At 43.8% G+C, this 11777-nt stretch overlaps 1 pseudogene; it reads right to left on the minus strand.

Moving 5' to 3' along the window:
* Positions 1-978: 978 nt before the first annotated feature.
* Positions 979-2909, minus strand: LOC109566164 (dnaJ homolog subfamily C member 11 pseudogene; annotated as a pseudogene).
* Between the last annotated feature and the right edge of the window lie 8868 nt (positions 2910-11777).

Genomic DNA, 11777 nt, shown 5'->3' on the forward strand with positions numbered 1-11777 from the left:
TTGGGGGAATTATCTTTCTTATTTTGATTTTTGTCCCTTGCCCATTATCTATTAGACTCTACTATTTTTTTTTTAATTTCTAAGGATTCTTTATGTCATAAGTATATTAATGGTGATTAAACTACTCCACTTGGGGGAAGAGAGGGGATTAAAAAAAGCAAGAGTAAACATTAAAAAAAATAAAAAATAAAACAAAATACTCCGAATGCTTTGTCACTTCATAGCTTACCTTTAAATGCTGGTGACGTTTTTCTTTTGTTTAGAAAGGTTTCATTTTCTATAGTCAAACACATCTTTTCTTTATGACATGTTTTTTCAGTTTAGAAAGTTGTCATGTCATTACTGCCTTTTATCTAAAAATTTTTTTTTCAAATTTTTGCTGTTACCTAGTTTTTTAATGTGGTATTATTTTAATTCTCTGGAACTTTATTTTAGTAAGATATGCAGGAATCAAATTTTATTCTTTACAAAATGATACGTTCAGTTAATTTAAATTGTTGATGGTATATTTTCCCTGATTTCCCTGATTTTCTGCTGATTTGAATTTATTCTTTTATCATATATCAAGTTACCTTTAATAAAATCAAATTCTGAGCTATTTCTTCTGTCCCACTGGTCTGAATATTTAGTGTTCTATTTAACACCACAAGGTTTAACTACTGCAACTTTCTTTTCAGATTTTTCTTTGATAGTACTTTACTTTATTTTTTTTTTTCCTCAGGTAAAAAGTAGATTTATAAACCCACACCATCCTGTCCAGATTCACGCAGTCACATTTCAGCAGGAAGGTGACGCAACAGGCGTTCCCTTGATCCAGAGACTCTGCTCCTGGGAACGGCTTCCCTCCTTCCGCTTTGTTTTCTGTGTTCAGTGTGGATTTTAGGAAAGGTAGCTCACGGTCACGGGCATGAGGGCGAGGTGTTCATAAATACCTCACGGCAGACAGAGAGCTACTGGGTGGCTCAGCGGGCTGAGGGACCCTGAGGCCCCGGGGGCCGGGCCTTCCCTGCGGGGACATGATCCTTGGAAACAGACTCGGGCCCAGCTGCGGTTCCGGTCCTGGTGGGGTTGCCTTGGGGCATCTGTGTGTCCCTTCACATAATTGAGCCAGTACCACTTTCTATGCAAATACAAAATAAACATCTGATTCTGGGTTTTTTTCCCTGCTTCTTTCCAAAATTTGTTGACTCCTGGGGAAATTCTTTTGCAGCCCCTTTTGAATCTGGCTTCTCAAGTAGTTTATCCATCAGTATCAATTCTGTGAGACTGCTTTGGTATCCTGAGTGCCTCGCTGTCGAGCGCCATCACCTGATGAAGGACCCCGCGGAACTGGTAAAGCACTTTCAGGTTCTCTTCACCCACACACGGGTCGTAGAAGCTGGGCAGCCCAGCCTTGGAGGCCTCGGTGAGGATGAGCTTGGAGTCCTTCATCAGACACTGCAGGGGCACGGTCACATCGATCACCTTCACCTTCTCGCTCTTCTTGCTCTTGTCATTGACAAATTTTCCATACCAGGCATTGACGATGATGAGCCCCATTCTGGACTCTTCGACCTCGATTATTCTTCGGACAGATTCCTGCATCAACCAAACGGCAGCTTCTGCCTCTGGTTTCTTCTGCAGGATGTCGGTGGCTGTGCTTTCCCTTTGCTTCTCCAGTTCCTTCTCCTTCTGAGCCCTGAGGTAGGGTCTGATGACCAGGCGGTGCAGAGCGAAGTACAGCAGGAGCGGCCCCACGGTGGCGTAGAACACGGCGCTGGGCAGCAGCTGGTCTGTCAGGTAGATAGGGAAGAAGTAGGTCTGACTGGCCCTATTTAACTTGATTTTGAGGGAAACGGCCTGTGGGACTCCAACGCTGACAGCCGCCCCGAGGACACTGTGCCTGGAGATCTTCCTCTCTGCTTCCATCACCGTCCCGAAGAAGCTGGCCTTCAGGGACCCCTTCACTCGGGTCTGGTCGTCATCCTGGAATTTGTGCTGATAGCTGATGAGTGCGAAGGAGTGAGGGATTCCAAGCTGCAGGGCCACAGTGAAGTGGCTGGTCTTGGTGTCCCGGACGATGCTGGTGTTCATGGCTGACTGGACGCCCCAGCGCCACTGCAGGTAGCCCACCGTATTCTTGTCCAGGTTCCAGGCCAGGACAGTGGTGAGGCCCGGCTGGATGCCGTGGGATGAAAACTGCAGGGCACAGTGTGTCATCACAAAGCATCTTGGTGTGAGATTACGGAACAGCTTCAGGCCAAATAAAGGCCCCTGCAGATCCCCAGCTCCAAATTCTAACTCTCCCCAGCCCTTCACAGAAGTGACTCGTCTGAGCGCAAAGTTAATGGAACCCCCTCCATTCCCATTCTGGGTTGAGAGGCTTCCAGAGAGGATGGCTGTGTCTGAAGCTGTTGGGGTGCCACAATGGACTGTGATATGTGCATCTTGTTAATTTCAATCTGTGGAAAGCCACTTCCGGACACATCCTCGTACTCCTCCTCATAGCGATCAAAAAGGTCAGTGGCGTCAATGCCAACACTGATGGTCCCCTTGGGGTTGGTGCGCTGCTGCAGCCTGCTCTCCTCCCTCTCGCGCTGCAGCTGCTCAAACTCTTCTCTGATCTCAGCTGGCGTTCTCCTCCTTTCCACAACCTCCCAGCCTTCCATCTCCAGTCCTCTCTTGCCATAGATGTCATAGATGGCCCTGGTCTGGGGGTCACTGAACACTTCATAAGCCTGGTGAATGAGGTTAAACAGCCGCTCGGCCTGCGATTTGAGCCCTGGGTCTCTGTGCTTGTCGGGGTGGTAAAGCATGCACAGCCGCCGGTAGGCCGCTTTTGGCTCTTCGCAAGAGGCCTCCCTGCGCACGTTCAGCAACGAGTAATAGTCTTTATTGTCCAGCTCCTCCTCGCTCAAGGCCATCACCATCTTAGTACTTTACTTTAAAAGTATACTTCAAAAAACAAGAAAAAGTATCTTTAAAATATTTTATATGCTTTAATACTTTATTTTCCAAAAGCATGTATAAAGTATATTGTGCGTGTGTGTGTGTGTGTGTGTGTGTGTGCATAGTTGCGTTCAACTCTTAGCGACCCCATGGCCTGTAGCCCGCCAGGCTCCTCTCTCCATGGAATTTCCCAGCCAAGAATACTGGAGTGGGTTGCCATTTCCTACCCCAAGGGATCTTCCTGACCCAGGGGTCAAACCCAAGTCTCTTGCATCTCTTGCGCTGGCAGGCGGATTCTTTGCCACTGTGTTAATACTAAATACTGCTGCTGCTGCTAAGTTACTTCAGTCGTGTCCGACTCTGTGCGACCCCATAGTCGGCAGCCCACCAGGCTCCCCCGTCCCTGGGATTCTCCAGGCAAGAACACTTGAGTGGGTTGCCATTTCCTTCTCCAATGCATGAAAGTGAAAAGTGAAAGTGAAGTCGCTCAGTCGTGTCCGACTCCTAGCAACCCCATGGACTGAAGCCCACCAGGCGCCTCCATCCATGGGATTTTCCAGGCAAGAGTACGGGAGTGGGGTGCCATTGGCTTCTCTGACTAAATACTGAAGATAACAATTTAGAAATTTTTTTTACTAATAAACTATCACAATGAAATTCTCATACCAAATTTTGTGAAAACTAAAAATTAATATGGAAAAATTCATATCTTTACAGTCACTTTTCCAGCCATGAGCATACTATGACTTTCAGTTTTTCTGTCTTCCTTTACACCTCTCAAAAAAGTTTTAGGAATAACTCAGACTCAGGGACACTGAGCTCCATCGAGTGGCCGGAAATGGTGACTGAAAAGCACGACCCCCACCCTCACATCCCCGAGGCCACAGGAGGGACCCACCGCCCTCCGAGGAAGGTGCAGCTTAGAGGCACTGCGCTCGCACAGTCCCACGCTTGGCACATGACTCTGAGCTTACTCACGGGGCATTTTCGTATAACGAAATGAAATGGTAGAAAAGAAAGTGATCATTAGAGGCAGTAAAGCTGAAATAAGTGGAAAGATCATCAGCCCACTGGAGAAAGTAGATGGTGAAAAACAGAGTGAAGCAAGGTTTTGTATTTCCCAGGCCACCTGAAATTTAACTAACAAGTGACTGCTCTACAAAACAAAAACAAAGAAACAAAAAACCTGCTCTTTCTTTAGAGAGCTGCTCTATTCAGTTCCAATTACATGAAATAAATCAGCCCCTTGAGGTTAACTGTCTGCTTTTCCTGATTATACTTGGAAAAATATTAAATAGCCTCACACTTGGAATAAGAAGGGAAAAAATACCCACCAAAACTGTATGGAGTATTTTGCTTTTCACTGGTCTTCATGGATCTTTTTCTTCTGTAAACATATCTGTTGTATCATATTTCAGGAATTTAGTACTTTAAGGCATTAGATTTACTGAGTACTATGTCTGCCTATTTATCCAAATTATTTCCTTGACTTACAGCTTTTTGCAGCCACGAGTTCTCCAGTTTTCTTTTTTATTTATTTATTTACTCATGAATTTATTTCCTTGGCTGTGGCAGATCTTAGCGGCAGCATGTGAACTCTGAGTTGTGGCATGCAGAATCTTCAGCTGCAGCAAGTGGGATCTAGTTCCCTGACTAGGGATTGAACCCCAGCCCCCAGCATTGAGAGAATGGAGTCTTAGCCACTGGACCATCATGGAAGTCTCTCCAATTTTCCTGATGGCATGTATAGATTATTACCCAAATTTCTCTAAAGTCATCAAGTTTCTGTTTATGTCAACACTTCGTTTTATTTTTATCTACAGTATTTAATTTGAATTTCAGTCCTTGCTTATGTTTTGAGAGCTCCAACTATCTACTAAAACCTGAAGACACAGTGTGTTTAGTCTTATCAATGTTCTTTTGATTTCAGCATTTAGGGCTACTGCCTGTCATTTTCCATAGTGACGATTTTATTTATGACATAACCTCGGGTCAGAAGTCATGATCCTTTTATAGGCTATTTAGGGTAACTTCCTGTATACATGAGACGATCTTCTCTTCCCTTTTTATCCCATTCCAATTATAATGAGAGCTCTAAAAAATACTCTTGTCCAAGCTCATTATCTGTTTTCTTGGTACCTGGTAACCATCAGTGCTACTTCAAATAGTCACCCTTTTACTGAAAGTACAGTCCCTAACATATTTGAAGAGGAACATTCTTTGGTTCTACTTTGTCAATAGTTTTCTTAGAGCTACAGTGGATTGGTTTAATTGTCACAAGCTTAACTTAAGGGACATCATTTTGGGCTTCCCTGGTGGTCTAGTGGTTAAAAATTGGCCTCCCAATGCAGGGGGTGTGGGTTCAATCCCTGGTGACAGAACTGAGATCCCACATGAGGGTCAGCTAAGCCCCGAGCCGCAGCTACTGAGCCTGAACACTCTAGAACCTGTGCTCCGCAGTAAGAAGCCTGAGCAACACACTTAGACAAAAAAAAAAAAAAAGACTGCACACCACAACAAAGACCCTGCACAGCCATAAAAAAGAAACATCACATGACTTGTGGTTCCTTTTGTCAACTAGAAATGCAGCTTTGTCTGCTTATAATTCATAATCTTGAGCAAATTGAAAATAATCAATAATATATCAGAGAAATGCAAATCAAAACTACAATGAGGTAGCATCTCACGCCAGTCACAATGGCTGCTATCAAAAAGTCTACAAACAATAAATGCTGGAGAAAGTGCAGAGAAAAGGGAACTCTTTTACACTGTTGGTGGGAATGCAAACGAGTACAGCCACTGTGGAGAAAAGTGTGGAGATTCCTTAAAAAACTGGAAAAAAAAACAAAACTGGAAATAGAACTGCCATACAACCCAGCAATCCCACTACTGGGCATACACAACGAAGAAACCAGAATTGAAAGAGACACGTGTACCCCAATGTTCATCGCAGCACTGTTTACAATAGCCAGGACATGGAAGAAACCTAGATGTCCATTAGCAGATGAATGGATAAGAAAGCTGTGGTACATATATACAATGGAGCACTACTCAGCTATTAAAAAGAATGCATTTGAATCAGTTCTAATGAGGTGGATGAAACTGGAGCCTATAATACAAAGTGAAGTAAGTCAGAAAGAAAAACACCAATACAGTATATTAACACATATATATGGAATTTAGAAAGATGGTAACGATGACTCTACTTGCAAGACAGCAAAAGAGACACAGATGTAAAGAACAGACTTTTGGACTCTGTGGGAGAAGGCGAGGGTGGGATGATTTGAGAGAATAGCATTGAAACATGTATATTACCATATGTGAAAGAGATCACCAGTCCAGGTTCAGTGCATGAGACAGGGTGCTCAGGGCCAGTGCACTGGGATGACCCTGAGGGATGGGATGGGGAGGGAGGTGGGAGGGGGGTTCAGGATGGGGGACACATGTACACCCATGGCTGATTCATGTCAATGTATGGCAAAAACCACTACAATATTGTAAAGTAATTAGCCTCCAATTAAAATAAATTAATTAATTAAAAATAATAATTTTTTATATTTTAACAACCTAATTTTAACATTAGAGCTAATCAAAACTTATAACAACAACAATAAGAATCATAATTATTAAATGAGTTAGAATGATGACTCAGCACATACAAAAATGAACTGAACTGTAGTTTTTCCCCCATCAACTTTCATAACTTTTCATAATGCATCTTTTGGGGCCATGATACTATTTATTAAATAATGCTTTCCTTTAAAAACAAAATAATTCCAAGAAAGTGTTTATATCTGTTCAGGAATATTGTACATTACAAATGCCAATTTGTTGTTAACACAAAAGCAAAATGAGTTAACCTCTGTTAACTTTTAACTTTGCTGAAGCTAAATGAGTTGATTTCTGGCTATACTGATGTTTGTACTACCCAAAAAACTTGGATGCAAACTGTTCTGTAAATATGAAATTTGTGCAAACTTTGGAAATGAGCCTTTAAAATATTTTAATCTAAATTTTTATTATGGATCTACTGTATAGCACAAGGAACTGTATTCAATATCTTATAATAACCTATTATAGAAAAGAATCTGAAAAAGAATAGGTTGTATGTATATTTATAACTGAATCACTTTGCTGTATATATGCAACATTGTATATCAACTATATGTCAATTTAAAAAATCTTTGTTAAACCTCTCAGCAGCAGCTTACCACTCAAAATATAAATGTGAGAGAGGAAAACAAGACAAAGCCGCCTTGGGTGGCTATTATGCCTAGACTCTCTCACCTTCTTTTCTCCCCCTCCTTCTATATGGAGAGGTTGGAAAGTTACAGCAGCACTTCCCAGAATTCATTGCAGCTTGCGTCTGGATGTGAAACCGTGTCTACAGTTCGATGCACTGATATGGGATTCGGGAGGCTGACCCCAATACCATCTTTCTATTCTCTTTTGACTATTTTGGCTGCTGGCAAGCAAGGTCATGGAAGGGTGACATTTGGGGGCAGGAGCATTTCCAGTATCAAATGTCTTCTTGAATTTGGCTTTCTAATCTAATTCCTGGATGTGTGTTCTTGAACTCTGAGCTTCAGAACCAGCTTCAAGTTGCCTGTAGCATCAACTATTGAGAATCACTTCTGAATTTTTCAAGGCCCAATTCAGAACCTACTTCTTTAGTCCTACATACGATTTTTAAGGACCTAATTCCCTGTGTAAAATCCTCCCGGAAAAGAAAGTAGGAGTGGGTGGGATCTAATTTATTCTGCCAAAGAGGGGCTTCTCTGTACCTGTACCTGCACTGTGTCCTCTATATCTTCGGGGAACCCTGAGAGTGTGGTACACACCCCCCCCCCACACACACACAGTAGTTTTTTCCTCTTAACCCCATGATTTAAACTGCCGGGTCAGTGGTTAACAAGGATGTGGCTGAAGCTTTGAAGAGTAGATCAGTCTTAGAGGTGACACACTACCTTAGAGGCATGAATGCTCGTCCTTCCCACCGCCTCCCCTATCTATTAATAGATGCAACCTCTCCGTGTCCTTTATTAATGTGTCTCCATTTTGCTCCCAGAAGCCCCTGACCCATGGAGCATTGTCTTCAAGGACACCCTATACAATAGGCTACAGAATCACTTCTATTTTCCAAGTCAACCCATGGCTATATTAGTTTTCTCTCGTTGCTGTGACAGTTACCACAGACATAGTGCCTTAAGACCACGCCCATATAGACCCTCCAGGTAGCTCAGGGCTTCTAGGCTATGAGCCACCCATCTCCTTGCATGGCCCTTTAATAAACCTCTCTCTGCTCCAAACTCACAAACAAGCAAGCAAGCAAAAAACACCCATCTAATGATCCGACAACTGTGTAGGTCAGAAGTCTGAGTCGGTTCAGTTGGTTCCTCTGCTATGGGTCTTGGAGAAGGCAATGGCACCCCACTCCAGTACTCTTGCTAGGAAACTCCCATGGACGGAGGAGCCTGGTAGGCTGCAGTCCATGGGGTGGCTAGGAGTTGGACACGAGTGAGAGACTTCACTTTCACTTGGAATTGGCAACCCACTCCAGTGTTCTTGCCTGGAGAATCCCAGGGACGGGGGAGCCTGGTGGGCTGCCGTCTCTGGGGTCACACAGAGTTGGACATGATTGAAGCGACTTAGCAGCAGCAGCAGCTGTGGGTCTCATGAGGCCAAAATCAAGGTGTTGGCTGGGTGGACTCTTTTCTGGGAAGAATCCACTTCCAAAGTCACTCAGGTTGTTGGCAGAATTCAGTTCCCCGTGGTTGTAGAACTGAAGTTTCCTTTTCCTTGCTGGCTGTCATCTGAAGTTCATTCTCAGCTTCTAGAGGCTACTGGCATTTCCTGACTCATGGCCCTCTCTGTCCAGATCAAGCCTTTCTCATGCTTTGAATCGCTCTGAGGCTCTCTGCCTCATCTTCCTGTCTTTCACTTGACATACACTTACTGACATAAATACACAGGCTATCCTGCCTGTTCTTTCTTTTGCTCTCCTTGGGTCCCCATTTCAGCACTTACAGTCGGCAGTCCCTCCTTTGCTTTATTATCCATGAGTTTATGATTATGCATTTTAATTTTATTTATGAACTGCATGAGGGAATTTACATTTTTTTAATGAAATATATTAGGAAAGCAAATAAAAGCTTCCACTGTCCTACCTTCACATAGACTCTCTCCTCAGAGTAAACTACTGCTAAAACTCTTTTTTCTCTTTCCTACAAGCATAGCACATACACATTGCTCCATTCTCAGTTATGAAATGTAAAGTATATTCAGAAATGTGCACAAAACAAAATGGACTATTGTTTATTAGGAAGCAAATAGGTGCATAATCACAAAATGATGCCTGAGCCCAGAAGCATCTTAACTTCTCCTCCTAAGCTAATACTGCTGCTACTAAGTTGCTGCTAAGTCACTGCAGTCGTGTCTGACTCTGTGCGACCCCGTAGACCACAGTCTACCAGGCTCCGCTGTCCCTGGGATTCTCCAGGCAAGAACGCTGGAGTGGGTTGCCATTTCCTTCTCCAATGCTAATACTAATACTACCCTAACCTTAATCATAATCCTATCCTTGTTTCTCTATAGTTTTACCATCTGAGCACATACTCTTAAACATGATAGTTCTCTCTTCTCTGGTTTTGAAACGTGTATAAATAAATCACAAACAATGGATCCTCTGGTGTGACTGTTTGGGGGAGCACACTACATGGCATCCTAGTTCCCCAACCAGGGATCAACATGCATTGGAAGCATGGGGAGCCATAGGAACACCAGGGAAGGCCCATGTCTGACTCATTTTAATTAGCATTAAGGTATGTGAGATTTACCCACGTTGTGTGTATGAAGAGTTTGTTCCTTTCCATTGCTGAGTACCATTCCCTTGCATGAATATGCCATACTTCATCCATTCTCCATTGATGGTTGCGTGAGTTGTCATCAGTTCTGACCTACAGATATACACTGAGTTCCTTCCTTTTTCCCAACTTTACTGAGATTTAAGTAAAGTATACTCACCAGCATACATCTGAAGTGCACACCTTCTACCACTTTTGACAGGTGTATATATGTGTGAAAATACCACGGCAGTTGAGAAAGTGAATGTGTTCATCACCACCTTGTGTCCTTTTGGGTAGATGAATGGATGGATGGAGAGGAGGGATGGGGGAGAGAGGGATGAATGGATAGATGGACGAATGGCAGACAGACTGGAAGGAGCCTCACATGGCATAGTTTCCTTTTACTATTTTGAATGTTGGCTTCCCTCGTGGCTCAGACAGTAAGGAATCCACCTGCAATGCAGGCGATATGGGTTTGAACACTGGGTCAGGAAGATCCCCTGGAGAAGGGAATGGCTTTCCACTCCAGTATTCTTGCCTGGAGAATTCCATGAACAGAGGAGCACAGACTACAGCCCATGAGGTCACACAGGATCGGACACAGCTGAGCAACTAACACACACACATTTTGGATGTACTTCCCTCAATATCTTCTAAAAATGGACGTTATAGTGACAGTTCATGCATAAGCTGACTCTGTGGACCCACCCTGGTGCCTGGGAAGCCTGTTGACACTGGAAGATTGACTGGTGCTTGATAAATTACAAGCCTGCCTTGCTTTGTGTCTCAGACAGGAGCTCCTGAACACACTGCTCTGGCCAATGAAAGAGACCAGATGGAGAGGACAGACTCTGGAACCTCTCCTGCTTGTTGCTGATCAGAGCTCAGGACACACTCGTAACCACACAGCCACCACCATCTGAGTCACACTTCAGAGTGTGATACAAAAGAGAGGTTAGCAATCTCTCACGGACTCAGCAGACCTCATCTGGATTGCCCATAACCAGTTTCTCAAGCTCCCAGGCCACAAGAGGGGCCCAGTCTTCACTGAGGCCTCTCTCTCAGAAATTCATTTTCTTATCATCACCCTTTCTCCCTTGTAGCCACCTTTCACTCATCTTCACATCACTTCACACTCACTGGCAACTTCCATCTCTGGCTTCTAAGATTGATGAGACCTTGGATCCAGAAACCATCTAAATGGGGTTCTCACAGTCCACTCTGAGCCCTCACCTGGACCCCTTCCCCATCCTCACATGTACGAGCTCCACCCCAGAATCACCCAGTGACTCCAGCTTCCCCTGAAGCTCACTTAAACAGTGACCTCTGCCACTGGGTGACCTGGTACCTGACCCTTGCCACATCCACCGCATGTGGCAGGACAGGGGACACTGCTGTCATTCTTCTGGAATTTTATTCCCCAGCCCAACCTTCCAGGTTTTGGCATTCAGTCTTTTTACCATTGACTCACACCAGTCCTGCCTCACCACACAACTAAAATAAGATAAAATTTACAGTAACTTCAATCGTTCTCAAATAGCTTCTTATTTGCTAGTATACCTGAGGAGTGAAGGAAGCTTTCCTTTCTTTTGTGTCAGTGTTTTTTAAGTATAGAGACAATGGGTGATAAGCAAACATAATTCTACCAAGAAATAGCTTCAGCCAGTACCATCAGCCAGTCGATACACTACTTGTCTTTAGATTTTTAAAAAATTATTACTCACTGTGAGTAAATTTGAGAGGGTGATATTTCTGCATCACAGGACTCCTACAAATTGCCCTCCAGCTATTTCTGTGACTCGATCACTTACAAGTCAGGCCAACTGCAGTGTGTGTGGCCACGCTGAGTATCACCTTTTCCCGAGGGTACTTAGTGATGGGTACTGTTCCTTCTGGGAGTTCCAGGTGGCACTTGTTGTAAAGAACCCACCTGCCAAAGCAGGAGACTTAAGAGATGCTAGTTTGATCCCTAGGTTCTGAAGATACCCTGGAGAAGGTCATGGC

This window comes from Bos indicus, chromosome 11 (assembly GCF_029378745.1).
Source record: "Bos indicus isolate NIAB-ARS_2022 breed Sahiwal x Tharparkar chromosome 11, NIAB-ARS_B.indTharparkar_mat_pri_1.0, whole genome shotgun sequence".
Taxonomy (NCBI): Eukaryota; Metazoa; Chordata; class Mammalia; order Artiodactyla; family Bovidae; genus Bos; species Bos indicus.